Source organism: Orcinus orca, chromosome 18, assembly GCF_937001465.1.
Source record: "Orcinus orca chromosome 18, mOrcOrc1.1, whole genome shotgun sequence".
Classification (NCBI taxonomy): Eukaryota; Metazoa; Chordata; class Mammalia; order Artiodactyla; family Delphinidae; genus Orcinus; species Orcinus orca.
This window is the reverse complement of record NC_064576.1, coordinates 20,762,545-20,790,468: the sequence shown is the minus strand read 5'-3', so window position 1 is coordinate 20,790,468 and position 27,924 is coordinate 20,762,545. Positions and strand designations below refer to the sequence as shown.

General features: G+C 34.1%; 2 long non-coding RNA genes across 2 annotated transcripts; one reads left to right on the top strand and one right to left on the bottom strand.

Annotated features, from left to right (window-relative positions):
• The first annotated feature begins 1,368 nt into the window (after positions 1-1,368).
• On the top strand, positions 1,369-27,127 carry LOC125961959 (uncharacterized). Its single transcript, XR_007473156.1, has 3 exons — positions 1,369-1,387; positions 1,587-1,676; positions 27,098-27,127. It is a non-coding gene; the product is annotated as an uncharacterized LOC125961959 (long non-coding RNA).
• LOC117195455 (uncharacterized) lies at positions 17,688-26,088 on the bottom strand. The gene is made up of 2 exons (XR_004475169.2): positions 25,792-26,088; positions 17,688-17,894 (listed from the first exon to the last, which is right to left on the bottom strand). It is a non-coding gene; the product is annotated as an uncharacterized LOC117195455 (long non-coding RNA).
• Positions 27,128-27,924: the final 797 nt, after the last annotated feature.

Here is a 27,924-nt window from a genome sequence, read left to right as displayed (position 1 = left end):
ATCTGGCTTAGGTACATCTCTTTAATTTACAAAAATAAAAAAAAATCTTTTAAGCTTAAATCTGTTTTTTTAAAGTAACCATTTGGTGCCTCCAACTATGGTAATCTTCTTTCTCTGAAAATGCTCTACTAATATTGTTACTAAGAAGTAAGCCATATGGCTATTTTATTTCTAAAGCGTATCTTGGGAATGATATTTAATGATATTTACATTCAGTTGCACCCTAGATCGAGCCAATCAGTGTAATCCAATGAAGGTAATCTCTGCATCAACAATGATGATTAGACCAATGGTAGGGAAATCTAACTCTTTTTAGGACAGTAAGACCTAAGGCAAGGACTTCTAGGACAAAAATTTCCTTTTTCTTAAGAGATTCACAGCTAGTCAGTCTCTCTACTGAATATAGCTGAAGCCCATGTGGCAATGATCACTAGAGGTAGCCATGTTTCCACCACAGGAAGAACAGATTTAGGATAAAGCCAATACTCTGTGGCCAAGCAGTGAGGCAAAAACAAGATTAGGTGGGACCAGATGGGAAATCTCTGTATCCAATTTTGGTGTGAACCTAAACTGCTCTAAAAAGTCTTAAGGAAAAAAAAAAAAGTAAAAGTTTGGTTCTTGAGGATATAATTGTCTTGGAGATCACCACATCTCTCTACCACAAATATAAGAAAACACATTTCGTCACAGCATTCTTCTATTGATGGGTATTTGGATTCAGTACCAGCTTTAGATTTAATTACTAAAGCTTCTATAATATTCCTGTACCATCTGTTTCTTGATTCAAGACTTGACTTCTACTAAAAATGTTCAGGTCATAGAGCGGCTTTATATTTAATTTCATAAGAAGCTGCCAAAATGTTTTCCTTTTCTTTTTCCCAACTGCTCAGTTTACGTGAAGTAGAAAAAGAACATCCATAGTTCTTCCTCTTGTACCTCAACAGCGACCCCTGTCCCAGTCAGCCTAGCTGAATTCAGAGCCAGTTCAAGTTAACTCCTCACCTCCTGGCTGCCCTTCCGATGGCTGAGCTTCGTCTCGAAGGGTCAGCATTCCCCGTTTCTCAGCATTCACAACGCAGAGATAAGCCTGGCACGCGCCTCAGCCTCCCACTCCTTGCCCTCGCGGGAAGCAGCTGGAAGATTCTACTCCTCCACAGCGCACGCTGCCGGCCCAGCTCCTCCTCCGCCGCTGTCGTCGCTGTGCTGCGCAGGCGCAGGGCAAGCCGGGATTTGTGGTCGCGGACAGCGGATCATTCCGCCGCTTTCTTTGTGTGGCTGAAGATCTAGAAACTATCCTTAGTGACGAAGAATAATCAGACGCTTTCGCTCCCTTCCTCCCAACGGAGTGGGATCAGGAAGTGGGTGAGAGGGCGATCTGCTGACGAGGGTAAGGGTGGAAAGGCTCAGGCCAGGGGTTGATGCAGGCCGCGTACGGGAGGGATGCTAAGAGTTTTGATCACTGGCGCACTACGTGTCCTTCCGTGCACAGCACTGGATACTTTTCGGTGGGGATTTTGGGCCCCGACCAGACGCGGTGTTTTTGGAAAATAGCGCCCAGTGTGGCTGAAGCGTTTTGTGTGTTGCAGGCCCTTGTCTGCCCCGCCCAACACGAGGCACCTGGGATTACTGAATCACTGCCTGCTGTTCCCTGGTCACTGCTTCCGAAGATTTTCCAGGTCAGTACAGGTCTGTGTAAGGCCCTGTTACCAACGGATGTGCAAAGTGTTTTGCAAAATGAATATACCATTATACCGTACTGCTAGCAATGTAAGAAATTTCCAGTTGCTCTACAAGCTTACCAACATCTGGCGTTGTCAGTGTTTTTAAAATTTAAGCCAATCTGGTGGGTGTGAAATGGTAACTCTTTTCGTTTGCATTTCCCTCATGACTAATGTTGAACATCACTGCCCATGAGCTTTTCAACCATGTCTATATTTTTGTTTTTGAAATGTCAGTTGTTTATTAATTTAACTGGGTAAATTTGTTTTATTGATTTATATACATTTGTGATACAAAGTATTTCCCAGGAAAATGCATTAGGAATATTATTTCTTAGAATGTGTCTTGTCTTTTCATAGCCTATTTTGTGATGAGTATAAGATTTAAATTATAGTTGTTTTTTTTATCATGCTCTCTTTTATTTTGTGATTTTATGGGCTTTATCAGGAATCTTTACTTACCACAAGGTCTCAAATATATACTTTTACATTTACTTCTTGTAAGATTCAGTGGTTTTGTTTTTACATTGAGTTCAGTGTTTCAGCTCAAATTGTTTTTTATTCATAGCCTAAGATAGTGGTCATTTTTCTATATGTTTGTCTGTTGTTTGAGTATCATTTATTGAAAGGATGTTTCTCCCACCTCTTTTCCCTGTAAAATGTTGTGTTGCCTTTGTCAAAACTGAATACATTAGGTGACTCCATACATGAGGGTCTTCTAATGGATTCCCTCTTCTGTTAAATTTATTGATTTTTAAAAAATTCTTGCACCATTGTCACACTATCATGATTATTATGATTTAAAATCTTGAAATCAAATTATGTGCTTAATCAAATATCCTTTTTAATTGATCTTGCTATTTTAAATCATTAGCATTTCCATATAAATTTAAGATTCAACTTTTTAACTTTTTAAAAGTAGATGGTATTTCAATGCTGTTTTAATTGTAATTCCCTAATTACATATGATGTTGCATATCTCTCTGCTTGTTTTCCATCTGTATATTTCTTTAGTGAAGTGTTTGTTCAGATCTTTTGCCTATTTTTTAACTGTGTTTGTTGTTGTACTTTAAGAGTTCTTTGTATATTTGGATACCAGTTTTTTATCAGATATGGGTATTACACATATTTTCTTCCCATCTGTGGCTTGTCTTTTCATACTCTTAACAGTGATTTTGTGAAGCAGAAGTTTTAAATTTTAAAGTAGACAGACACAGACATCAATTTTTTTCTATTATTGATAATGCTTTTGATGTTGTATCCAAAAACTCTTTGTCAAACTCAAGGTCACCTACATTTTCTCATATGTTATTTTCTAGTCAGACTACTTTTGATTCTCTATTAATGTGGATCTAGTTTGTTTTGGTCTTAGTTCCGGGGCGTGATTCTTACTCTAGGTCATGATCCTATCTTATAATGTTTGGCTTTTATAGACAAGGTATAATGTGTGGGAGCTCAGCTGAACACTCAACATGATCAGGAAGGTACATCCACCTTTAAGATGCCAGGATTGCAGGGATTTTCAACACATGTGACTTCCAGTGTCTCCATACATATCTAAATCCATGCTCTACACACATGCTCTCTTCTCTGCATCATGAAATCTCACCCTGCAAAGGCACAGATAGTCCTAGGATGTCTGGTCGTTGCCTGTAGGGCCCACAGGCAACTATCAGACATCCTTATGCACCACATCTTCCAGGGCTAGCTTTTATCTGGTACTTTGCTTCACAAATTCAGTCATATCTGCAGCCCCCAAATCCAATCTCTGTCTGCTTAACATAGCAGGCTCTTTTGGGGCTCTGCAAACCAGGGCAGATAGGGAGGTCTCCTGCTCTGTGTTTTTTCTCTCAAGAACTGTAGCCCTATGCTGCTTGTTGTCCAATAATTTGCAATATTGTCCCTTTCTATATAATTTTTTTTCATTTTAACAGTTGATTATGGTAATATGGAGACCCACTACCAATATTTTAATACTTGGCTCTGATGATTTTGGTTTGTAATTGTTTTGTTGTTGTTGTATTTATTTTTAAATTGATTGAATATTAGAAACTTAAACACTTAAAACAGCTAGCAACTTACCTAAATTTACATATGCTTCCTCCTGAATCCCAAGAATGAAAGAGGTAATAAATAATAGCAATAAATTTCTATTTGCTATCAAGAGATTAAGGAGTGGAAACTTAATAAGCATAGTAGAAATAGCTGGAGCTTAGTTGTGTATTGTTTGGTGTGTGTGTAGAGAAGTTAAGAAGGAAGCTCATTTTTGACTAATGTTTGGAAATTACAAGCACCTCTGAAAGCACATATGTTTGCTTGTGAGGGAGGTGGGACAAAAACAAGATAGATTGAAAACTCTAGATCCGTAGTACCTTTTCCCAAAGTAAGCAACCATGTGACCCTCTTTGCCAGTTTAGGGAAGAAGTTTGGAAATTTCTCATTATAGTCTGACCCAAAGTGACTTCCAACATTTTTAGCTAACAATGGGATTTTAAAACTGAAATGAGAGGGAATAAATGAAAGTTCATATGCAGAATATAGAAATGTCACAACATTATTTCAACACTCAGCTCTGAGAAGAGTAACAATTAGTTTTAATTCACCATGGGTAAATGATTACAGGAATCTCTTCTGTTAAATATCATAGGCTTAAGAGATAAGCCATAGGCCAGTGCCTGAGGACACTGGGAATTTCCAATGCCTGTCTCCAGGCCAGGGCACCTGGCTTCGTAATGACCAAGAAATTGGCTTTTGGAGGAACTCAGAGGACCTTCAAGATGGCAGAGGAGTAAGACGTGGAGATCACCTTCCTCCCCACAGATACATCAAAAATACATCTACATGTGGAACAACTCCTACAGAACACCTACTGAACGCTGCCAGAATACCTCAGACTTCCCAAAAGGCAAGGAACTCCCCATGTACCTGGCCACGTGGCTGACAGGGTCTTGGTGTTCCGGCCGGTGTCAGGCCTGAGCCTCTGAGGTGGGAGAGCTGAGTTTAGGACATTGGACCACCAGAGACCTCCCAGCCCCATGTAATATCAATTGGCGAGAGCAGTCCCAGAGATGTCCATCTCAACACTACAACCGAGCTCCACTCAATGACCAGCAAGCTCTAGTGCTAGACACCCCATGCCAAACAACTAGCGAGACAGGAGCACAACCCCACCATTAGCAGACAGGCTGCCAAAAATCATAATAAGTTCACAGACAACCCAAAACACACCACCAGACGCGGTCCTGCCCACCAGAAAGACAAGATCCAGCCTCGCCCACCAGAACACAGGCACCAGTCCCCTCCACCAGGAAGCCTACACAAGCCACTGAAACAACCTTACCCACTGCAGGCAGACACCAAAAACAAGGGGAACTATGAACCTGCAGCCTGTGAAAAGGAGACCCCAAACACAGTAAGTTAAGCAAAATGAGAAGACACAGAAATACACAGCAGATGAAGGAGCAAGGTAAAAACACACCAGACCAAACAAATGAAGAAGAAATAGGCAGTCTACCTGAAAAAGAATTCAAAGTAATGATAGTAAAGGAGATCCAAAATCTTGGAAATAGAATGGAGAAAATAAAAGAAACGTTTAACAAGGACCTAGAAGATCTAAAGAGCAAACAAACAATGACGAACAACACAATAAACGAAATTAAAAATTCTCTGGAAGGAATCAATAGCAGAATAACTGAGACAGAAGAACGGAGAAGTGACCTGGAAGATAAAATAGTGGAAATAACTACCACAGAGCAGAATTAAAAAAAAAAAAAGAATGAAAAGAATTGAGGACAGTCTCAGAGATCTCTGGGACAACATTAAATGCACCAACATTTGAATCATGGGGGTCCCAGAAGAAGAAGAGAAAAAGAAAGGGACTGAGAAAATATTTGAAGAGATTATAGTTGAAAACTTCCCTAATATGGGAAAGGAAATAGTCAATCAAGTCCAGGAAACGCAGAGAGTCCCATACAGGATAAATCCAAGGAGAAACACACCAAGACACATATTAATCAAACTACCAAAAATTAAATACAAAGAAAAAATATTAAAAGCAGCAAGGGAAAAGCAACAATTAACATACAAGGGAATCCCCATAATATTAACAGCTGATCTTTCAGCAGAAACTCAGCAAGCCAGAAGGGAGTGGCAAGACATATTTAAACTGATGAAAGGGAAAAACGTACAACCAAGATTACTCTACCCAGCAAGGATCTTATTCAGATTCGATGGAGAAATTAAAACCTTTACAGACAAGCAAAAGCTAAGAGAATTCAGCACCACCAAACCAGGCTGTACAAGAAGTGCTAAAGGAACTTCTCTAGGCAGGAAGCACAAGAAAAGGAAAACAACTACAATAACAAACCCAAAACAATTAAGAAAATGGTAAGAGGAACATACATATCAATAACTACCTTAAAAGTAAATGGATTAAATGCTCCAACCAAAAGACATAGACTGGCTGAATGGATACAAATACAAGACCCGTATAAATGCTGAAGAGACCCACTTCAAACCTAGGGACACATACAGACTGAGAGTGAGGGGATGGAAAAAGATATTCCATGCAAATGGAAATCAAAAGAAAGCTGGAGTAGCAATTCTCATATCAGACAAAATAGGCTTTAAAATAGTCTTTAAAATAAAGACTCTTACAAGAGACAAAGAAGGACACTACATAATGATCAAGGGATCAAGAAGAAGACATAACAATTATAAATATTTATGCGCCCAACATAGGACCACCTCAATACATAAGGCAAATGCTAACAGCCATAAAAAGGGAAATCAACAGTAACACAATCATAGTAGGGGACTTTAACACCCCACTTTCACCAATGGACAGATCATCCAAAATGAGAATAAATCGGGAAACACAAGCTTTAAAAGACATTAAACAAGAAGGACTTAATTCATATTTATAGGACATTCCGTCCAAAAACAACAGAATACACTTCGCAAGTGCTCATGGAACATCCTCCTGGATAGATCATATCTTAGGTCACAAATCAAGCCATGGTAAATTTAAGAAAATTGAAATTGTATCAGATATCTTTTCCGACCACAATGCTATGAGACTAGATATCAATTACAGGAAAAAAACTGTAAAAAATACAAACACATGGAGACTAAACAATACACTACTAAATAACTAAGAGATCACTGAAGAAATCAAAGAGGAAATCAAAAAATACCTAGAAACAAATGGCAATGAAAACACGATGACCCAAAACCTATGGGATGCAGCAAAATCAGTTCTAAGAGGGAAGTGTATAGCAATACAGTCTTACCTCAGGAGACAAGAAACATCTCAAATAAACAACCTAACCTTACACCTAAAGCAATTAGAGAAAGAAGAACAAAAACCCCCTAAAGTTAGCAGAAGGAAAGAAATCAAAGATCAGATCAGAAATAAATGAAAAAGAAATGAAAGAAACAATAGCAAAGATCAATAAAACTAAAAGCCGGTTCTTTGAGAAGATAAGCAAAATCAATAAAACACTAGCCAGACTCATCAAGAAAAACAGGGAGAAGACTCAAATCGATAGAAATAGAATGAAAAAGGAGAAGTAACACCTGATACTGCAGAAATACAAAGGATCATGAGAGATTACTACAAGCAACTCTATGCCAATAAAATGGATAACCTGGAAGAAATGGACAAATTCTTATAAAAGCACAACCTTCCAATACTGAACCAGGAAGAAATAGAAAATATAAACAGACCAATCACAAGCACTGAAATTGAAACTGTGATTAAAAATCTTCCAGCAAACAAAAGCCCAGGACCAGATGGCTTCACCGGGAAATTCTATCAGACATATAGAGAAGAGGCTTTTAGAGAAGAGCTAACACCTATCCTTCTCAAACTCTTCCAAAATATAGCAGAGGGAGGAACACTCCCAAACTCATTCTACAAGGCCTCCATCACCCTGATACCAAAACCAGATAAAGATGTAACAAAAAAAGAAAACTACAGGCCAATATCACTGATGAACATAGATGCAAAAATCCTCAACAAAATACTAGCAAACAGAATCCAACAGCACATTAAAAGGATCATACACCATGATCAAGTGGGGTTTATTCCAGGAATGCAAGGATTCTTCAATATACGCAAATCAATCAATGTGATACACCGTCTTAACAAATTGAAGGAGAAAAACCATATGATCATCTCAATAGATGCAGAGAAAGCTTTCAACAAAATTCAACACCCATTTATGATCAAAACCCTCCAGAAACTAGGCATAGAGTGAACTTACCTCAACATAATAAAGGTCATATATGACAAACGGACAGCCAGCACTGTTCTCAATGGTGAAAAACTGAAAGCGTTTCCACTAAGATCAGGAACAAGACAAGGTTGCCCACTCTCACCACTCTTATTCAACATAGTTTTGGAAGTTTTAGCCACAGCAATCAGAGAAGAAAAAGAAATAAAAGGAATCCAAATCAGAAAAGAAGTAAAACTGTCACTGTTTGCAGATGACATGATACAATACATAGAGAATCCTAAAGATTCTGCCAGAAAACTACTAGAACTAATCAATGAATTTGGTAAAGTAGCAGGATACAAAATTAATGCACAGAAATCCCTTACATTCCTATACAGTAATGATGAAAAATCTGAAAGAGAAATTAAGGAAACACTCCCATTTACCATTGCAACAAAAAGAATAAAATATTTATAAATAAACCTACCCAAGGAGAAAAAAGACTTGTATGCAGAAAACTATAAGAAAGCGATGAAAGATATTAAAGATGATACAAACAGATGGAGAGATATACCATGTTCTTGGATTGGAAGAATCAACATTGTGAAAATGACTATACTACCCAAAGAAATCTACAGATTCAGTGCAATCCCTATCAAACTACCACTGGCATTTTTCACAGAACTAGAACAAAAAATTTCACAATTTGTGTGGAAACACAAAAGACCCCGAATAGCCAAAGCAATCTTGAGAAAGAAAAACAGAGCTGGAGGAATCAGGCTCCATGACTTCAGGCTATACTACAAAGCTACAGTAATCAAGACAGTATGGTAGTGGCACAAAAACAGAAATATAGGTCAATGGAACAGGATAGAAAGCCCAGAGATAAACCCACACATATGGTCACCTTATCTTTGATAAAGGAGGCAAGAATATACAATGGAGAAAAGACAGCCTCTTCAATAAGCGGTGCTGGGAAAACTGGACAGCTACATGTAAAAGAATGAAATTAGAACGCTCCCTAACACCATACACAAAAATAAACTCAAAATGGATTAAAGACCTAAATGTAAGGCTAGACACTATAAAACTCTTAGAGGAAAACATAGGAAGAACACTTTATGACATAAATCACAGCAAGATCCTTTTTGACCCACCTCCTAGAGAAATGGAAATAAAAACAAAAATAAACAAATGGGACCTATTGAAACTTCAAAGCTTCTGCATAGCAAAGGAAACCATAAACAAGACAAAAAAACAACCTTCAGAATTTGAGAAAATATTTGCCAACGAAGCAACTGAAAAAGGATTAATCTCCAAAATATACAAGCAGCTCATGCAGCTCAATATCAAAAAAACAAACAATCCAATCCAAAAATGGGCAGAAGGCCTAAATTGACATTTCTCCAGGGCAGATATACAGATTGCCAACAAACACATGAAAGGATGCTCAACATCTCTAATCATTAGAGAAATGCCAATCAAAACTACAATGAGGTATCACCTCACACCGGTCAGAATGGCCATCATCAAAAAATCTACAAACAATTAATGTTGGAGACGGTGTGGAGAAAAGGAGACCCTCTTGCACTGCTAGTGGGAATGTAAATTGATACAGCCACTATGGAGAACAGTATGGAGATTCCTTTAAAAACTAAAAATAGAACTACTGTATGACACAGCAATCCCGTTACTGGGCATATACCCTGAGAAAGCCATAATTCATAAAGAGTCATGTACCACAATGTTCACTGCAACACTATTTACAATAGCCAGGACATGGAAGCAACCTAAGTGTCCAACGACAGCTGAAAGGAGAAAGAAGATGTGGCACGTATATACAATGGAATATTACTCAGCCATAAAAAGAAACGAAATTGAGTTATTTGTAGTAAGGTGGATGGACCTAGAGTCTGTCATACAGAGTGAAGTAAGTCAGAAAGGGAAAAACAAATACCGTATGCTAACACAGATATATGGAACCTAAAAAATATGGTTCTGGAGAACCTAGTGGCAGGACAGGAATAAAGACAGAGATGTAGAGAATGGACTTGAGGACACGAGGAGGAAGGGGAAGCTGGGACAAAGTGAGAGAGTGGTATTGACATATATACACTACCAAATGTAAAACAGATAGCTAGTGGGAAGCAGCTGCATATCACAGGGAGGTCAGCTCGGTGCTTTGTGACCACCTAGAGGGGTAGGATAAGGAGGGTGGGAGGGAGACACAAGAAGGAGGGGATATAGGGATATATGTACACGCATAGCTGATTCACTTGTGATACAGCAGCAAGTAACACAACACTGTAAAGCAATTATACTCCAGTAAATATCTTTAAAAAAAAAAAGAGGTAAGTTATAGAAATGCTGTTTGGAGTGGAGAAAATTTCACTATAATGATTTGTCTTGAGTGTATGGTTTTTTCAACAACTGAAGAAATCATGCATAAGAAAAACTCAATGTTAACTACTGGTAGTAGATCAGAGATAACAGAAATAATTGAGGAAGGGTTGTTACCTATAACATAGGGGGGAGAAATGAGTTGGAAGTCAGTTTCAATTGACGAATGAAAAGACAAAGATAGAGGATCATTTTAACCCTTGATTATAAACATTCAATTTACAATTATCGTACAGCACAATTAATGTCCAGATACAATTAATGTCCAGCTAACAATAACTAGATATTTTGGCCTTTACTTTTTCTAATTTAATTTTGTAAGAATATGAAATAGCGTTTACACTGTCTTTGAGCAGGATATATTTCTCATCCAATGCTTATAAATGTTTCAAGGACATTTAAAATGGTATGATTTCAATAACAAACATAAAATGTTTCTATATCTTTACTTATATAGCTTAAATGTATTTCAAAATCATAATTTTCTAAACTGTTACTGCTCAGAATACAAATGAGTTTTCATTAACCATTCATATCTTTATCCTCTGTTCAGTTGAATTACTTTTGTTCTGTTCATATGTTAAGGCAGTTTTATAAACCACCATCTAATTATGCTTTCTGGGAGTATATTTTGGACTGCTTAACCTTGATATAACTGAAATGAAATATCTACAACCCTACTGTCTTTCAAAACATATGCATGAAATATTATGAAGAATTAATAACACACTGAGATGACTAATACAAGGTTTCCAAAAGTACTTAGACACTTAACTATCAGTTATCATATGTTAGGGTGTTCTTTTTCTCTGCAATCAGTGTCAAATCCTGAGAAATATTTTTTAACAAAAATTTCATAACGCATTTCATGATAAGGAAAACGTGCTTGAAAATAGCCTTCTGCCTTGTAAAAAATGGAACAAATAATAATAATTAGCTTTTAATTAGAAGAGTAGAATTCACCTGCCAAAATACAAAATCTAAATCTAGCACATACCCAACTTCTAAATTTATTAAAGTAGATCATTGATCATATATGTTAATCCCCAAATCTTGAGAAAGTTAACACCATATACTGGTAATTTACAGAGTCACTACTGACCACGAATAGCACCATATGAAGGCAAATACCCATTATTTGTAAGTTGTTTATATGCTTTATAGAGAACTCAGAGTAAACTGATTTACCTAATTTTACAAACTTCCTTGGTCACCGGTTTTCAATAATTGATATAGGGGAGGCAAGTTGATAATAATGGAAAATATAGGATATACAGAACTGAAATGATTAAATTATCAACACATTCTATTCCAAAAAATTTTTTAAAGCATGGTTTGAATACATATTTTATAAACCTAATTATATAGTGAAACAACGAGATTAATATATGGTAACTGTCCTGGAGGATTGTTGAAAGAATCACACATGTAGAATCTCACGTACAAGACCTAAAAATGTTAAAATGGAAATAACATATGATGATGAAAATGCACTGAGAGGACATTGGAAGGGAAGTTTAAGAGATATGCAAGTTTGATAAGAAGGAGAACAATGCAGGCCAGGTTGAAGTACTATTTGTTTATAAAATGAAATATGATACAGGAGATGAACAACATGCTGTTTAGGGAGAAAATATGTAGAATAATTTGGAATAAGAAACTTCTGATGCCTAGAAAATAGAAATTATATTGCTACAGGAAAGTTAGAAAATTAAAGAGCTAAATCTTAGAGATTTCTGCACTGAAGAAATCAGATTGCTGGACAAAACTCTTTTTGATTATTTAAACTTCTTTATTGTAAAATATACATATTGAGAAAATGCACAATGCAAAATTTTACAGTGCTATAAATTACTCAGAAGTAATTAATCACATATAACCATATCCAAGTCTAATAATATATTTTAGTATTTCCAAAGACACATGTCTCCTCAAATTACTACCTTCTCTCTTTCCCTGAAACAGGCAGAATCCTGTTTCCTAAGAGTATAATTTCATTTTGGCTGTTTTTGGATTTTATGTAAATGGATTCATATGTTAGATGTTCTTGGATAACTTGCTAAACTTGACATTTGTGAGATATAACTATGTTGTTGCATGTAGGCGTCATGTGTTTATTTGTATTGCTGTATTTTTTCTCAACCTTTTCATATAGTCTAGTGTGAATAGACATTTGTGTGATTTCTGTTTCGATGCTGCTATAAACATTCATGCATATGTTTCGGTGCTCAAGTACATGCATTATTGTTAAATACATATCTAAGGAGTGGAGTCGCTTTGTCATTGAATCTGTATATGTTAAACTTTAGTGGCACTTGAGGACACGGGGAGGAGGAAGGGTAAGCTGGGATGAAGTGAGAGAGTGGCATGGACCTATATATACTACCAAATGTAAAATAGACAGCTAGTGGGAAGCAGCCGCATAGCACAGGGAGATCAGCTCAGTGCTTTGTGACCACCTAGAGGGGTGGAATAGGGAGGGTGGGAGGGACAGAGAGGTAAGAGGGAAGAGATATGGGGATATATGTATATGTATAGCTGATTCATTTTGTTATAAAGCAGAAACTAACACACCATTGCAAAGCAATTATACTCCAATAAAGATGTTAAAAAAAAGAAAGTTAGTGGCGACAACTGACAGATCTATTGCCATAATTGACCAATTTACATTCCCACCAACGATGAATGAATTTTACCATCTGTACTCCACTCTAAAACTTTGTAGTAAGAGCTGTATCTCATATTATCCTCTAAGAGTTTTATCGTGTTTGCTTTTACTTTTACTCTTTCCTTTACAGGGAATTTAATTTTGAGAATGCTTTGAGAATGAGCAATTTTAACTTTTTTCTCTTCATATCAGTGAATTGAAGTCACTGTTTAAAAATGCTTTCCTTTCTTCACTTCTCTGCAATGCCATTTTTTTCCATAAATTAAGTAAACATGTTTGTGTTGGTCAGTTTCTGTGCTCTATATGCTAGTTCACTCGTTCCTTACTGTTAATTTCGGTAGTTCTGACCTAAGTGTTACTTTCCATTCAAGTTGGTCCTTCCACTGTGTCAATCTTAGCTACTTGTGGTCCTTTATATTTCCATATAAATTTTAGATTGTCTGATTTCACACATACATGTATACCTATACATGCAAACACATACACTTGTGGGAATTTGACTGGGATGGTACAAAATCTATAACTAATATGGGTAAAAACTACAACCTTAAATTATTAAATATTCAAATTCATGACAAGCTTCCGTTTATGTAGGTGCTCTTTAATTTGTTCTTTAATGTTTTAGAGTTTATAAAGTTTTTCTCACCATTTTTTGGATGTTCTTATTGTTATTTGGTGTTTTTGTGCTGTTGTAAGCAGTATTATTTTGAAACTCAAATTCTTTTTTGCCTGTTGTTGATATTTAGAAATGCCATTAATTTTGTATTTTAGTATATACATTTTGTACTAATGGTATATGCATTTAAATACTATAGAAAAATTAATGAATGCATTACAACTTGCTGAATAATATTTTAATAAATTTTCTGTAGCTCTTTATCTTTGTACATAATCATAAGGTGCTATTGTAAATTTACCATGCCTGGTTTTTTTACCCTTTGTGGAAGGACTTTCTCAGAGGTTTGGATTGAGAGAATGAAACACACTATTACATGGGAGGAGAAAAGCAATATTTTTTCATAAGTAGAACTACATAAATATTGTTCTGTTTGAATAAGTGAATAACTTTAATACATTCTGAGACAATTGAGCAGAATTATAGAATAATTCTAAGCATTTCTCCCACCTCTTCTCATCTTTTTCAGGCTTTAAAATGATTAATGCAGCTGACAAGGGGTAATGTATGGCTCTTGTCTTAGGAGTCCCACTATGGCTTTTATATCAACCCTGGTTTCAGCTGACGACTTTATAAAATCTCTTCCTGCTGTCTGTGGTAACCAACTCCCAACTAGTTTCACATTTTCCATGCAAGGGCAGGGAACAGGAATTACTGAGTCATTACCATCAGAGGCATAGGAAATCTGAAATCAGAGGGGTTAATAACTTGGTCTTTTGGCTTATCTGAGAAGTGTCAGATAGGAAAAGTAGATATTCTAATGTGTAGGCCAATTATGTAAATACCTTGGGAAAGTTTTTATTTACTTCAACTCTTTGTAAAACTTTGGTATGGCTCTACATTATTTTATTGTACGTGGCATATTCTGTGTATGTATACAACTTAAAACATAGATGTATATATGTATTCCATATAATTGTCTCTGTATAGAAATGTCTCCTATACATAACAAAAATAAGATTAAGTTTGCCATATCTAATGGTTTACAATTCCCAGAAACCTAGTAGGATATAATGATGCTGGGCTTTCCATTTTGTTCCATTGATCCATTTGTTTATGCATCCACCAATACTAGACTGGCTAGATCATTATATTATAGTAAATCTTGAAGTCAGATATTCTCAGTCCTCCAAATTTGTTCTTTTTCAGTATTGTGTTGGATATTTTGAGCCTTTGGCTTCTCCATATAAACTTTAGAATCAGGTTGTTGATATTCAAAAGATAGCTTGCTAAGATTTTGAAGGAAAGTGCATTGAATCTCCAGATCAAGTAATTAATTTTGATTTCTTCATACACATATTTTAAGGCTATCTGTTGAATGTTCTTGGTGGTGGACCTAAGTTATATATAGTAGGCCTTATGGTGGTTACAATATTGGGATTAGGATTAATGACAACACTGTGGGCTTAGAAACAAGCAGTTATGTATTTGAATTCTAGATTACTCATTTATTAGCTATGTGATTCTGGCCAGATTCCTCAAACCTTCTGAGCCATAGTAAAATAGGAAAAGTATTACACTGTATAATTGGAGTTTAAATTAATACCATATGTGTTACCTAAATTAATTAATTTCATGTTATATTGCCCAGTATATTGAAGTATTTCCATTAATGGAGTGGCAGAATAAAAGAGTTGTACACATAATAAATGTGGTGTGAGGGAGAATGGTATTGATGTTAGCAATAGTAGTAGAAGATCTATTTTCCTATTTTCCTCTTCAAGAAAAATTTAGGGACAAATTATTTTGCATTTTATCATCTAATTAGATACATTTTAAGATCTCTCTGGACAGGGATAAGTCCAAACCAAGTAGCAAGTAGTCAAAACTTTAAACAGAGACTTAATAAGAAAATAGAAATTCAAATGAAATTTATGTCATCCAAACTCATTTCCTACATCAAAATCGTTCATAAAACTTTATCTACTCAGGAAATTTCCCTTGAATCATCCTCAACTGAATAATGCATCTCTTCTACTTGCCTTTTATTTTATTATTTTGGGGGCAGCTCATTACCCAGATTGTATTTTAAACTTACTCTGGGAATTTTTACTTGGGCATTGATAAGTCTGTCAATTGTCTGATTTATATACTTAGTGTCAGGCTCAGTTGAATGACAGAAGTATAAATTAAAATGTCATCTGTTTTATTATTAATAAAAGATATTGTTGAATATGACATACCTATTTCCAAAATTGCATGATCTGAATTAAAGAAATATCCTGCAAAGAATATTGTTTCCAAGATACCATCTTTTTTTGGCAGAGGGGTGGAACAGTGGCTCTCTAGGGATGTTGTTAACTGCATTAAGTATCTAATTTTGTAGGTAGAAATTTATTATCTATAAATACGTTAATTTAGCCTAATATCTGAGATCACTTTAAAAGTCTCAAACTGGGTTTTCATTCATATACAGCAAATTTAATCTATTCCACTAGACAGTATCTTAAAATATTAATATTTGAAATGATGGAATTTTCAAATTTAATGCAATGATATTTCATTCTATAGATGCAGTTGTTAATTTAAATTTCACTGTCATTTAGGTTACTAGCGTGGTGTAATCAAAGCAGTATTCTTAGATTCAGTAAGAACTCAGTTCAAAATTTAGCTAAAGTAAATACTGTGTGATCTGTGCATTAACTTTCTTATCCTGAAAATGTGTTTATTAATGCCAGCCTGTTGAGAGAATTAACTTAGCATATCACAATAAATATTTCACAAAATAATAATCCATATATATCCATATATGTTAGTTTTTAATCTGGCTAAGAATACATTTAATTTAACTTTTTTTTTTAAACTATGTATTTTAACAGTAATTTCTGTTTTATGAAACATTATGTGAAAAGTTACTCATGTTAACATATTACATATAGATAATTAAATAATCACCAAAGGCATAAATTATTATTTGCCTAATCATAATTAATTCTCTTCCACATTGTTCATAGAAAAATTTATCGCATAATTTACCACACCAAAACATTCTCATAATATTAAAATTATCTGGAACAGAATAATCTCTGTTTTTGTCAAATAACAGGTACTTGTCCATAGTCCCTTCACCACTTAGAAAAATTTCTAAAAATCACTACTTATTTTCCTATGATTTTGATTAATTGCTTAATCTCATTGACTTGCATATATATATATATATATATATATATATATATATATATTTTTTTTTTTTTTTTTTTTTTGCGGTATGCGGGCCTCTCACTGTTGTGGCCTCTCCCGTTGTGGAGCACAGGCTCTGGATGTGCAGGCTCAGCGGCCATGGCTCATGGGCCCAGCCACTCCGCAGCATGTGGGATCTTCCCGGACCGGGGCACGAACCCGTGTCCCCTGCATCAGCAGGCAGACTCACAACCACTGCGCCACCAGGGAAGCCCTGACTTGCATATATTAATATACATTAATTTGGGGGCTGTGTGACAGAAAGAAAAAATTAAGTGCCTCATAGAAATCCTACTTTGAAGACAGTGGCTTATATTCACAATTTTGAAATCTGTTGAATTACAGCTATAGCAAAAAATTGCTCATTCTTCCTAGGTTTCAATTTAAACCTCAAAATTATTTTCCACCCCTGTTTCCCTTAGAAATAATATAAAAAGTGATCAAATCGAATCTTTATAAAAGGAGTTAACAGAAACACCTCATAGGACAGTTTTAACAGAAAATCAATACTAGTGATTGATATGGAATAGAAATATTGCCCAGATTATTATCTGTGAAAAATTAAAATATCAGGTTAATGCTATAACAAAAATCATAATAAAGAATCACAAATATAGAATTGTAATGTTTAATTATGTTTATTACAATAACATAACTTTTAAAAACTTTTTCATAATATTTTAACAATGTTAGGCAAATATTTGTAATATAAATAGTGTATTGCTATTATTTCTCCTGTCAGCTTTCTCATTTCCTCAGTCATTTTTAAGTAAACTTCTAGTCACTTTTGAAGTAACCTTTTTCATTAAAACATAAGAAACACAGAGAAAAGTGAACAAACTTGTTGTTTAATGGATTTTTACCTATTGAACAAACCAATATAACTATCACTTAGATCAAGAATATTACCAGAACCTTAGAAACTTCTCCTGTGTCACTCCGTAGTCCAGTACTCTTTCTTCTGGTCCAATTAGAGAGGGAGGAGTTAAAACTACTGACCTATAATTCATTTTTCTTCTGATTACCAGGAAGGCCTAATGGAAAGAAAAGAAGAGAGCCAACTAGGCATAATCTCCTTTAAAAAATTGTTTTTACAAAATTTGCATCATATCCGGATACTTTAATAATAAAATATTAAAAGATACATTTTATTAAAAAGCTCTAAAGAGAAAACAGAGAAATAACTGAATCCACTGATAGATAATATACAGTAGTGATTAAGGTACCAAATCATACAAATATATAAAGATTAGTGTAATTATGTCTTAAATCATAAAAGAAGTATTTTACAATGATTTACCCATTTGTTTTAATATAATTAAGTAGATTCAGCATATGTTATCTTTGTATCTGAATCACCAGGCTTAACCAATTTTTCTTACTCCCATATATGCTATTTCTTCATCACTGCCACACACAAAAAATTGAGCAGGAAAGTGATGCATACGAAACTGAACTTAATAACAATCTGGAGAATGTGTAGAACTTGTAGAGTATGAAGAGACTGAGGGCAGAAAGAAATATATTTTATTTAAACTCTAAAGGCATACTGAGTTGATTTAGAATTATGGACATAATCTTCCTTTTAAAATGATAACTGAACTTCTGCATAAATAGGCAAATAGTACCTGCTAAGAGAAGGATGTTTATCTTATGGAATGTCCTAAAAAGGATGTCCCTGATTAAGAAATATATAGAGTTAATAAGGCCAGAATCTATGAGTTAAATAGGCATGGCTCCTTAGAAAATGGCACATAAATATTAAAAGACAATGGAGATGTCTCATAAACTAAATGCTCTTCTGTTGTGGATGTAAAACCACAAAACTTCAACTGGAGCCTTGTCTGTAATTCTAGGCTAAGTCATCTAGGATTGATATAGAAAGGACCCGGGAACCACCCTCCATATGTAGACTTACCAGGCTTTTCTGACACTGTTGATTGCCTATATCCTTGTACTTACCAGTAAAGCTTAACTTTTTGTAAGAGCTCAGATTTATGTGTTTGATTTGACAATTTGATCCTTTGTGTTAGTTTACTCATAGATTAGTTTAGCCTGTTTTTGAATTGTATTTAAATAACATTGAACAGTACATTAACATTTGTATATAAATTCTTTGTCTTAATATTATCTTTATGACATTCATCTATAGCAGTGTATTTGTCTGTACTTGAGCCACTTACATCTATATGTGTATATATACATTCATATATATGTATATATATGGAGATGGGTAATATTTCAGCTTTGTTCTTCAAAATTGTCTTTGCTATTTTTTGTCTTCTATTTCCTTATAAATATTATAAATTTCTCATTAATATTCATAACAAACATGCTGGGATTTTTATTGTGATTACAATGAATCTATAGATCAATTGGTGACATCTTAACAACACTGAGTCTTAAAAGTCATGAGTGTGGTACATCCTTTCACTCATTTAGGGCTTCTTTAATGTCTTACACAAATGTTGAAAATTTTATTTTTGGGTATTTGATGTTGTTTAAATGGTATTGTTTTGTTTCAGTTTCTGTTTTTTACATAATAGAAACAGATTTTTTTTGTTATATTGGTCTTGAATCCTGGAAGCTTCCTAAATTCACTTAACAGTTCCATGTAAACTGGTATTACTTGAATGTATACATTATAAATTTCTCAAAGTTTCTTGTTTTATATTATCTGTGCAATTTCTGTAAATCTTATGAGAGGTTAGAGGTAGAAACAAATACTTATTATCAAGTTACCTTAGTTGACCAAAAGTTAATACTAAGATAAGATTTGTTCACATTAAAAAATCAAAATGAATACAATATGTATGAAAAAAGAATTTGCTCTTTATGTCCTGTGTTTATAAAACAGGGAAAATAATTATATCTAGCCAATTAGATTGTTTTGGATTAATTTATTTAACATATTAAAGCCTTTAGAACATACCAAGAGCTGTAATTTTTGCTAATTCATTTTATGCAATATGTGTTTATATATACATAATTATGAAGTGAGTGGTATTTTGAGAAAAATTAAAACTTAGAAGGAAACAAAGTAAAAAGATAGTTATCGCAAAGTATATGACTGCTTTATTTTATTCTAATACTATACTTTCCCCCATATCAATTTTTTCTATAAATGCCTCTATCACTTTCTATTTGTGACAAAAGTTATTTTTTTAAAAAAGTATGATAAAATGAGAAATATTAGAATAATTTTTTTACTTCAGTTAATGAAAGCTAGAACCACCGACATAAGAGCTAACATTTTTCTAGCATTCTTACCTTTATTTTTCTCCTATCTGTAAAGCCCTTTAGCAGAAATATACTTTGTATGCCACACCTGCCTGTCAACTCTGCTGTTCTATCAGCTGATAAATGTCAGCTAACACTAGTGTTTTTTAGTTGATGATTTATTGGGTTATTTCAACCCATGTGAATAAGTGGAACAAGAGAGTAAACCAAATTGTATTATTTTTGTAGTTTTATTTTTCCAAGCTAGAAGAGAGAGAAATTACCACTACTGAACATAATAGCATCTGTTATTGATGCAAACATGAACATTTCATCCCTCACTGATGGGGAAAATTTTTCATAAAGATGAAGATGATGGAGCATCTTGTTTCTGAGCTTTTATTCTTATTTTTTTCAATCTTCTCACCTTTACCAAAAATTTCATCTTCCTATGAAGATTCAAGTTGCTCAGTGAGGAACTAATATATATGAATTGTGCAAACATGTTTCTAAACAAATACGTATGTCTTCACCCTGTTAAAATGTCAGTCAGGCGTTTAGTAAGCTATATCTTTAAGGAAAAGAGAACCACTTTTATTTCTTTTAGTCTTCTTTTTTCTATACTAATGACTGAATCACAAAGCTCTTTTAAATATCTTAATATAAAATTAATACCCCAGTTAATATAATCTTTTAAAACTGAAAAAATGGGGAGTGATTAAAAAACATTTCAACTCTACCACAGTTTCCAGGTGTTATTTCCAATAGAATTTAAACAGTCATGGATTTGCTCTCAAAAGGTTTATTATGAAAGCGTTTCATGTATCTTAAAATGCATGCCTGAGGCATGGTTGGCTTGGTAATACTACCTGTTTTTATAGTTATAGTTGTATATCTACTCTGGGGGGGAAAAATCAATGAAAATATTTCAGGGAGACACCTGTAAAATGAGATTTACATGTTATTTAAAATGACGTGCTCTCCTCTCAATAAATAGTTTCACTGCATTAAGCAGGAAGCCATTGAATTGTCAGCCCCATACCCTCCTCCCACCAAGATGATATAAAATAACTCAAAACCAAAAAAAAAAAAAAAAAAAGGGAAGGTAAATGCGCCACCCTCATGCCAAGCCTTGCAATTATACCTCTTCCAGTTTTGGTTGCCTCTCCTGTGACTGGGCCAGAACACTTTTCTGATGCTTTTGTCTATGTGCAAAGCAGAAAATTGAGAAGCAGTTTTTAGAATTATGCTGATTGGGATAATATTCATGATGTGCTGATCTCAAAAGCCTGGTATCCCTAGAGTTGAATTTAGAAAGATGTAAATTGGTTTTTTGCAATGTGTAAATTAATAACTTGACATTTCACAGCTGTTTTAAAGGCTGTGCTTTAACGAATGAAATATCAATCACAAATATACATCTACCCAGAAATGTCAAATCCCACCCAAATGAATACCACTGCAAATTAGCAGCGGGTCACATTGTTCTGCTGCCTTTCACCTGTGATGCATTTCCTTCCTTTCCAGGTTAAGAGCTCCCCTGGAGAGGCTTAAACCTATCTTCTACCTCATATAAAAGATGGGTGGTGAGCTGCTTTAATAACAAAATATAGTATCCAAATGCTAAACCTATTTGTAAGAGACAAGGTGGTATAGTAAAAGGAGAAATAAAAATGGGAGTTAAAATACCTGGATTGAATCCCCAAGCCTGTACTAGAATGTTGTTTTTCCAAGGTCTCTCATGGCCTCAGTTTTTACATCTTTAAAATTGGCCTTGCCTTGTTCACAGGGCCTTACACAGTTAGAACGAGCTAATAAATATTCTGTTTTAATTTAAAAAGTAAACTTAGAGAATTACAAGGGATTATTAATGCTCTAAAGAATAATGTTTTCTCTCTGGTTATATACATTTATATCATGATACGTAGTTTGCCCATCAGGTCTTCGGGGGAATGGCATTTTGTCTCATATAAGGAATAATTTAGTAAAATAAACTGTCATTCAGCAATTGAGTCCACTTGAGTAAATATAGGCAGGAACTGCTTAACTACATTTCATGTCTAAAGGGCCACCTATCATCTTTTCAGTAATTTTCAAAATACAGTTCAAATTCTGTGTCTCTAATATGCAATTTCTTAATCCCAATAGAGGTTAATTTTTAGAATTCTATAGGATATTTCTGTACTTTTACTATATGTAGGGAGTGTATACTGTATTATAATTTCCTGTTGAATTAAATTTGTCTCTTCCTAACTGGACTGCAAAATGCTTGAAGATGGGATGAATGTTTTATTCACTTCTATGTACCCTTGGCATTGAGCAGTGATCTGTACACATAGAGTTCAATAGAAACATGCTGAGTGAATGAATAAGACATAAGTTGATTGCACATTAAAATCAATTATCCCGTTATTGGGAGGATACTCTAATCTGAGAAATTTAGGAATGAGACAGAGTTATATCAATACTTAATTCCAGTCAGCCCTGGAGCCAACGAATATTTTGGTATTTTTTTTATTTTAAAGAGTTATCAATATAAAAGGTATTCTTAAAGAAATATATTCTACCATTCACTAATGTATTCATTTAAATAAATTACACTTAAGATTAAATATTTTGCAAAATATTAAGATCAAATATTTTGGAAAAACTTTGCATTGAAGCACTGTTTACTAAAGTACAACTTTACCCAAACCATATGATACACTAAATTTATCTTTTTAAGTTTTGATGCTTTTTGCATTATAAGTATAATGAATTTTCCAAACACATGAGAGTGATTCAAGAAATGTAAGGAATACATGTGTTCGTATTTGTCAGCTGATTGAATTGGAATCAATAATACATGTAGGGTTTAATATTACTGTTTAATAAATTATTTAGTTCTGTATTAGATTATGTAAAACAAGTTACTCAAAAATAAAAATAAGATTCTTTTTCTTAAGTGATATTTAGGAGAGTTGTATTCTAAGGAAGTCACAACAAGCAATTTGTTTATAAAGTGAGGTCTCAAATCATAGAGATCATTCAAAGAAACTATTAAACATTGAGATTCATGGGAACATACAACCTAAAAAATTGTAAAAGTGGCTTAAGTATGCTTACTTTCATATTTTATGCAATTTTATTAAAATAATATTGTAAAATGAGTCTATGATCTGTGACATCCTGTCCATCTCTATAAGTAGAGCTATGGAGGATGGCTTCATTTGTTAATGTTTCCAGCAGTAGACATAATGTTGTGTTTCTAGTCCTGGAATGAATTAGCTTTATATAATTATCTCTACACTAGTACAAAATAAAATCTTGTTTTAGATTCTTCACACTAATATAAAACCAATTTTCAAAATATACTGGCTAAAAGGAAGATTTTCTGATACACAGTAGGACTTTGCTTGTGTTCTTGTGACTATTCAAATACAGGGATACCCTGAAACACCATAATTAAATGCAAAACTAAGTTGGGTTCTGATTGCCTCCTAAGTCATAATTTGAAAAAAATATATTTCTTTATTTCCTACAAGGACATAATCATTAGATATTCTGGCTCAATTTTAGGAGTACAAGCATGCACACCCTAACTCATAGGCATACTTTCCTTTTCTCTCTAAACATAAGGCTGACAGTCAACTTTCAGGCCCTGGACAGATGCTCAAATACCATTAACTGTCTTACCTCCTATGTTACAGCCTGCTCTCTCAGAAGCAGAATTTATTGGTTTTTTATCCTATCTACAAATGTTGAAAGAAAGAAAACAAACAAAAATAAACTTCAAGCATCTGTCCACAGTTTCTAGTCCTGATTTATTTTATCTCAAGTCTTAATTTGTTGGAATTTGATAATATTGGAATGGGGAGACCTATGTCTGGGCTAACTCACTTTCATAGTTGCAAGATGCTGATAAAAAAGTGGTAATTTGTAAATCTTTTTCTGAAGATTGTGAAGATATATAGTATACACTATAATATCCATACACAGAAATTCTACATTTAGTTTATATTTTAAAAAATTATATACAACATATATCTAAATTTGTGTATAGTATAGCCTATTTAAAATAAAAATTGGAAACACTGAAATGCCAAATGACAAAAGAATAGTTTAAGTATATTAAGATGCAATTAACATACAGTTAAGGCATTTACAAATTTGAAATTCCTATTTATAATGCACTACTGTTAAAAAATTAGAATGATTTTATATGACTTAGAATAAAAACAAAATGTTAGTAGATAAATATGCAGATGTTTTTAACCATGTAAATTGGTAAGGGAATTATCTTTTTACTTATCTACATCTGGTTGATTTTCTAAGATAAGCATATATATGTTTTGAAATTTAAATTTTTGATCAAAAGCAAACTAAAAAAAAAAAGTAGCTTCTACAAATAAGAAAGATATTCCTATCATTGGACAATGAAAATCCACTAATAGAATTCATCCTTAGAGGAATAAAAGAAGAGTTCTTTACTAAGATTTATTTAAAGTGATAACCAGATTGAAAATACAGGCATGATTTCTTGCATTGCATTTTACATTTTGTCAAAAACAATCAAAATATTTATTTTTACTCTAATGATGCTACATTACTTCTATCACTGGTCCAACTTCCATTATTATTGCTACTGTATCACTATTATTAATAAGAATACAGTTTATTAAGTCTATTCTTCTCTCTATTAAGCCCTTTGCCTACTCATTTAATTCTTAAAATAACCTAGCAATGTTGATACTGATACCTCCTCCCAATAGATGAGGAAATTAAGGACTTTTTTAGAACCCTTAAGTAAATAGTCTTGCCCATCTAGTAATCAGTGAACCAGGATTAAAACCCAGATTTGTCTTGGTCTAAAATATTTGATGTAATAAAACATTTACCATAAATATGCACAGGATTGTCAGAACAATATACTCTGCTATTTTTTAAATACTTTGGATTAAAGTATTTAAAATGGATAAGCCTCGTTTTCTTTTTCTCATAGAATCATTTTGGTTTGATTCAACAATGGTACCTAAAAAGTAATTATTTAAGTTATATTTTTCTGGTTCAAACATATATACTTTTCTGGTAAAAAGTATATATGATTTTATTCATTGAAAAGCTTAGAATTTTATTACTTTATATTACAGTTTAGTCAAATTAAATAAATGAATGTGTATTTACTACAGGTTTTACTTTTGGTCATGTCTCTAGAATGTGGCTGACTTTCCCACTACTATTGTCCACATATTTAGTGCTAAATCACCTATACTTTTATGAGACAGAAACAAAAAGAGTTGGTAAATATTGAATACATGAACTGTTCTGTATCCCTCATTTTGGGGAATTCCTAATTTTGTAGGGGTAAATGATGTTTACATTATTCTAATAAAAGTTTAAAGAAGTACAGAAAAATTCACTTATTTTCTTTTTCTCTCCGTGGAAAGTCAATATCAAATTGTTTTTACACAGTTTTTACAAAGACTCCACGTATATTTTAAAATTTCATAAAGGATTCCCATAGATTGGGCAATTTAAACCTCTCAGAAACCCTTTTTATTGGTGGAGCAGTTATTATTTTTCAAGTATAATAGTTGGAACATCTGAATAAGGAGATACTCGATAGTTATATAAAATATTTTGAACATTGATATTTTATTCCACTGAGAAACTCCATTGAGAGATGCAAGGAAGAATCATGAAGCAAAGGGCTCCCTCCATCCCCACACTTACTAGTTCTGTGTTCCTGGGCATCATGCTCAGTTTCTTCTCCTGTAAAAAAAGAATGAAGAGGTACTTTGTCACACTTGAGTAAGATAACAAGAACTTATGACAGTGAATGGTAGGTAGCGGGTGGATGATAAGTACAGTTGTTAGTAGTAGTAGTATTAATAGTAGTAGCAGCAGAAGCAGTAGTGTTTGTCTTTGGATATAATAAAAAAAAAAATGAGGAGCTGTACAGGAATCCATAAACCCATGTTGACAAGGCTACTCCACAAACATGAAACTGGTCATAAAAAGACATTTTCCCTAGCTGCAATATTATCTACTCAACATATATTTCAGACATTCTGAAAATTTTCCCAACTTATTCTAATTAATTATTAGGGATGTTTTACTTGTATTTTTTTCAAAATATTTTATTTACTACTGCATGAAATTTCCTATTTTTGAAATTTCTTCTTTCTGCTTGTATCAACCCCTGTTATATCATAAATCCCTAATGCTTGGAAAAAAAGATTTTTGAGTACATGTTGCTGATACGTGAGACAAGGAAGGCCTGATTTCCATCATTTCCAAAAGGGAAGGTGACCCATGTTCTCAATGTACAACAGAGATGGTTGTAGCAGTTTTGAGTATGGTAAATTTAATAGATAAAATCTACATAAACAAAAGCTCTTTGGGGTGCTCAATGATTTTAAGAGTGCAAGGGGGCCCTGAGGGAAGTGAAATTATAATGAACATGTTCCTATTTAGAGCAGAAGTTATGGAAAAAGTACCACTGGAAGAATAAGTCCTGGTCATAAGCCATGACCACTATGGGACTGATTTTGTAGGGATGGAACAGTTGATGAGCTTGACCTTTAAAACAACTGAAGTTTCATGTACAGCAGCAGCTGAGCCAGTATCCAAGAGGTATCCTTGTGTTTTCCATCACCAGTCACTTGTATCTTGTAGGACAAAGCCCACATGGACCTTTTGACCAGTGGTGAGAAATCTAGAGAAGGTTTGCCTGATGCCACTGCACCCTTCTTCTAAAAGCTTTGCTGTAAAATGCATTTGAACTGATTTTGTGGAATGATGGCCATCCTCACTCTGCAATACTGCTATGCTTGCTTTATTTCTCTGATTAATTCATGTTAGAAAGGTATATGAGACTAAATGAATATTCAGTTTTCAGTAGCTTAATTCACAACTTCCTGTATAAAATCTTCAATTCTGGAACTTGGTTGAATTGTTAGAATAGAATATGTTGTCCTGCATTTGTGATTCTTCACGGCTCTGTCTAACATTTGTGTATCCTTTGTGCCTACCACAGAACCTAGGACCAGCTCTGCATACAACGAATATATACTGAAAGCACAAGTCATCACCTTCCAAAAAAATTTGACTGCAAATTTCTTAGATGTACAAGGCACAGACCAAATTATACCAGTCAGGAATCCACTTTAGCTATATTTGTTCTCTCAATTAAAAAAACAAATCCAAACATCTCTGATATTGCTCTTGAACAATGAATTTTGAGTTGTCTTAGCCACAAGAGTTAAATATTTTTGGAACTTTTGTTATGATATTGTGACTGAGCTGTATATCTTTGTCTATTCCTCTGTCTTCGTAATAAGTAGCATTCTCTATTTTTCTACCCACCAGCATAACCCTAGTTTTATGCAAACTTAGTTTTATCTTTCAAGGCCATAGGAACTTAAATCAAACTTTTTTTTTTTTTTTTTTTTTTTGCAGTACGCGGGCCTCTCACTGTTGCGGCCTCTCCCGTTGCGGAGCACAGGCTCCGGACGCGCAGGCTCAGCGGACCAGGGCACGAACCCATGTCCCCTGCATCGGCAGGCGGACTCTCAACCACTGCGCCACCAGGGAAGCCCAAATCAATCATTCTTGCTCCCTAATTTTCCGAACAGTAAAACCTGGCAATTTCTCCTCCTCTAGTTTGTTATCACATTTTTGAAATCTTTAATGAGTTTGATTCTAAATCTGAACTTGCTTCATGAAGCAAAACACTTTCTGTTGCAGCTCAGTAGCAACTCCCCTTATTAAATAAAACTAGTGATATTTTGTAATAGATAATAGTTTCCACAAATTTTCATATGAATGGAGGTAATAGTAGAGGGACAGGCTGTTCATTTAAAA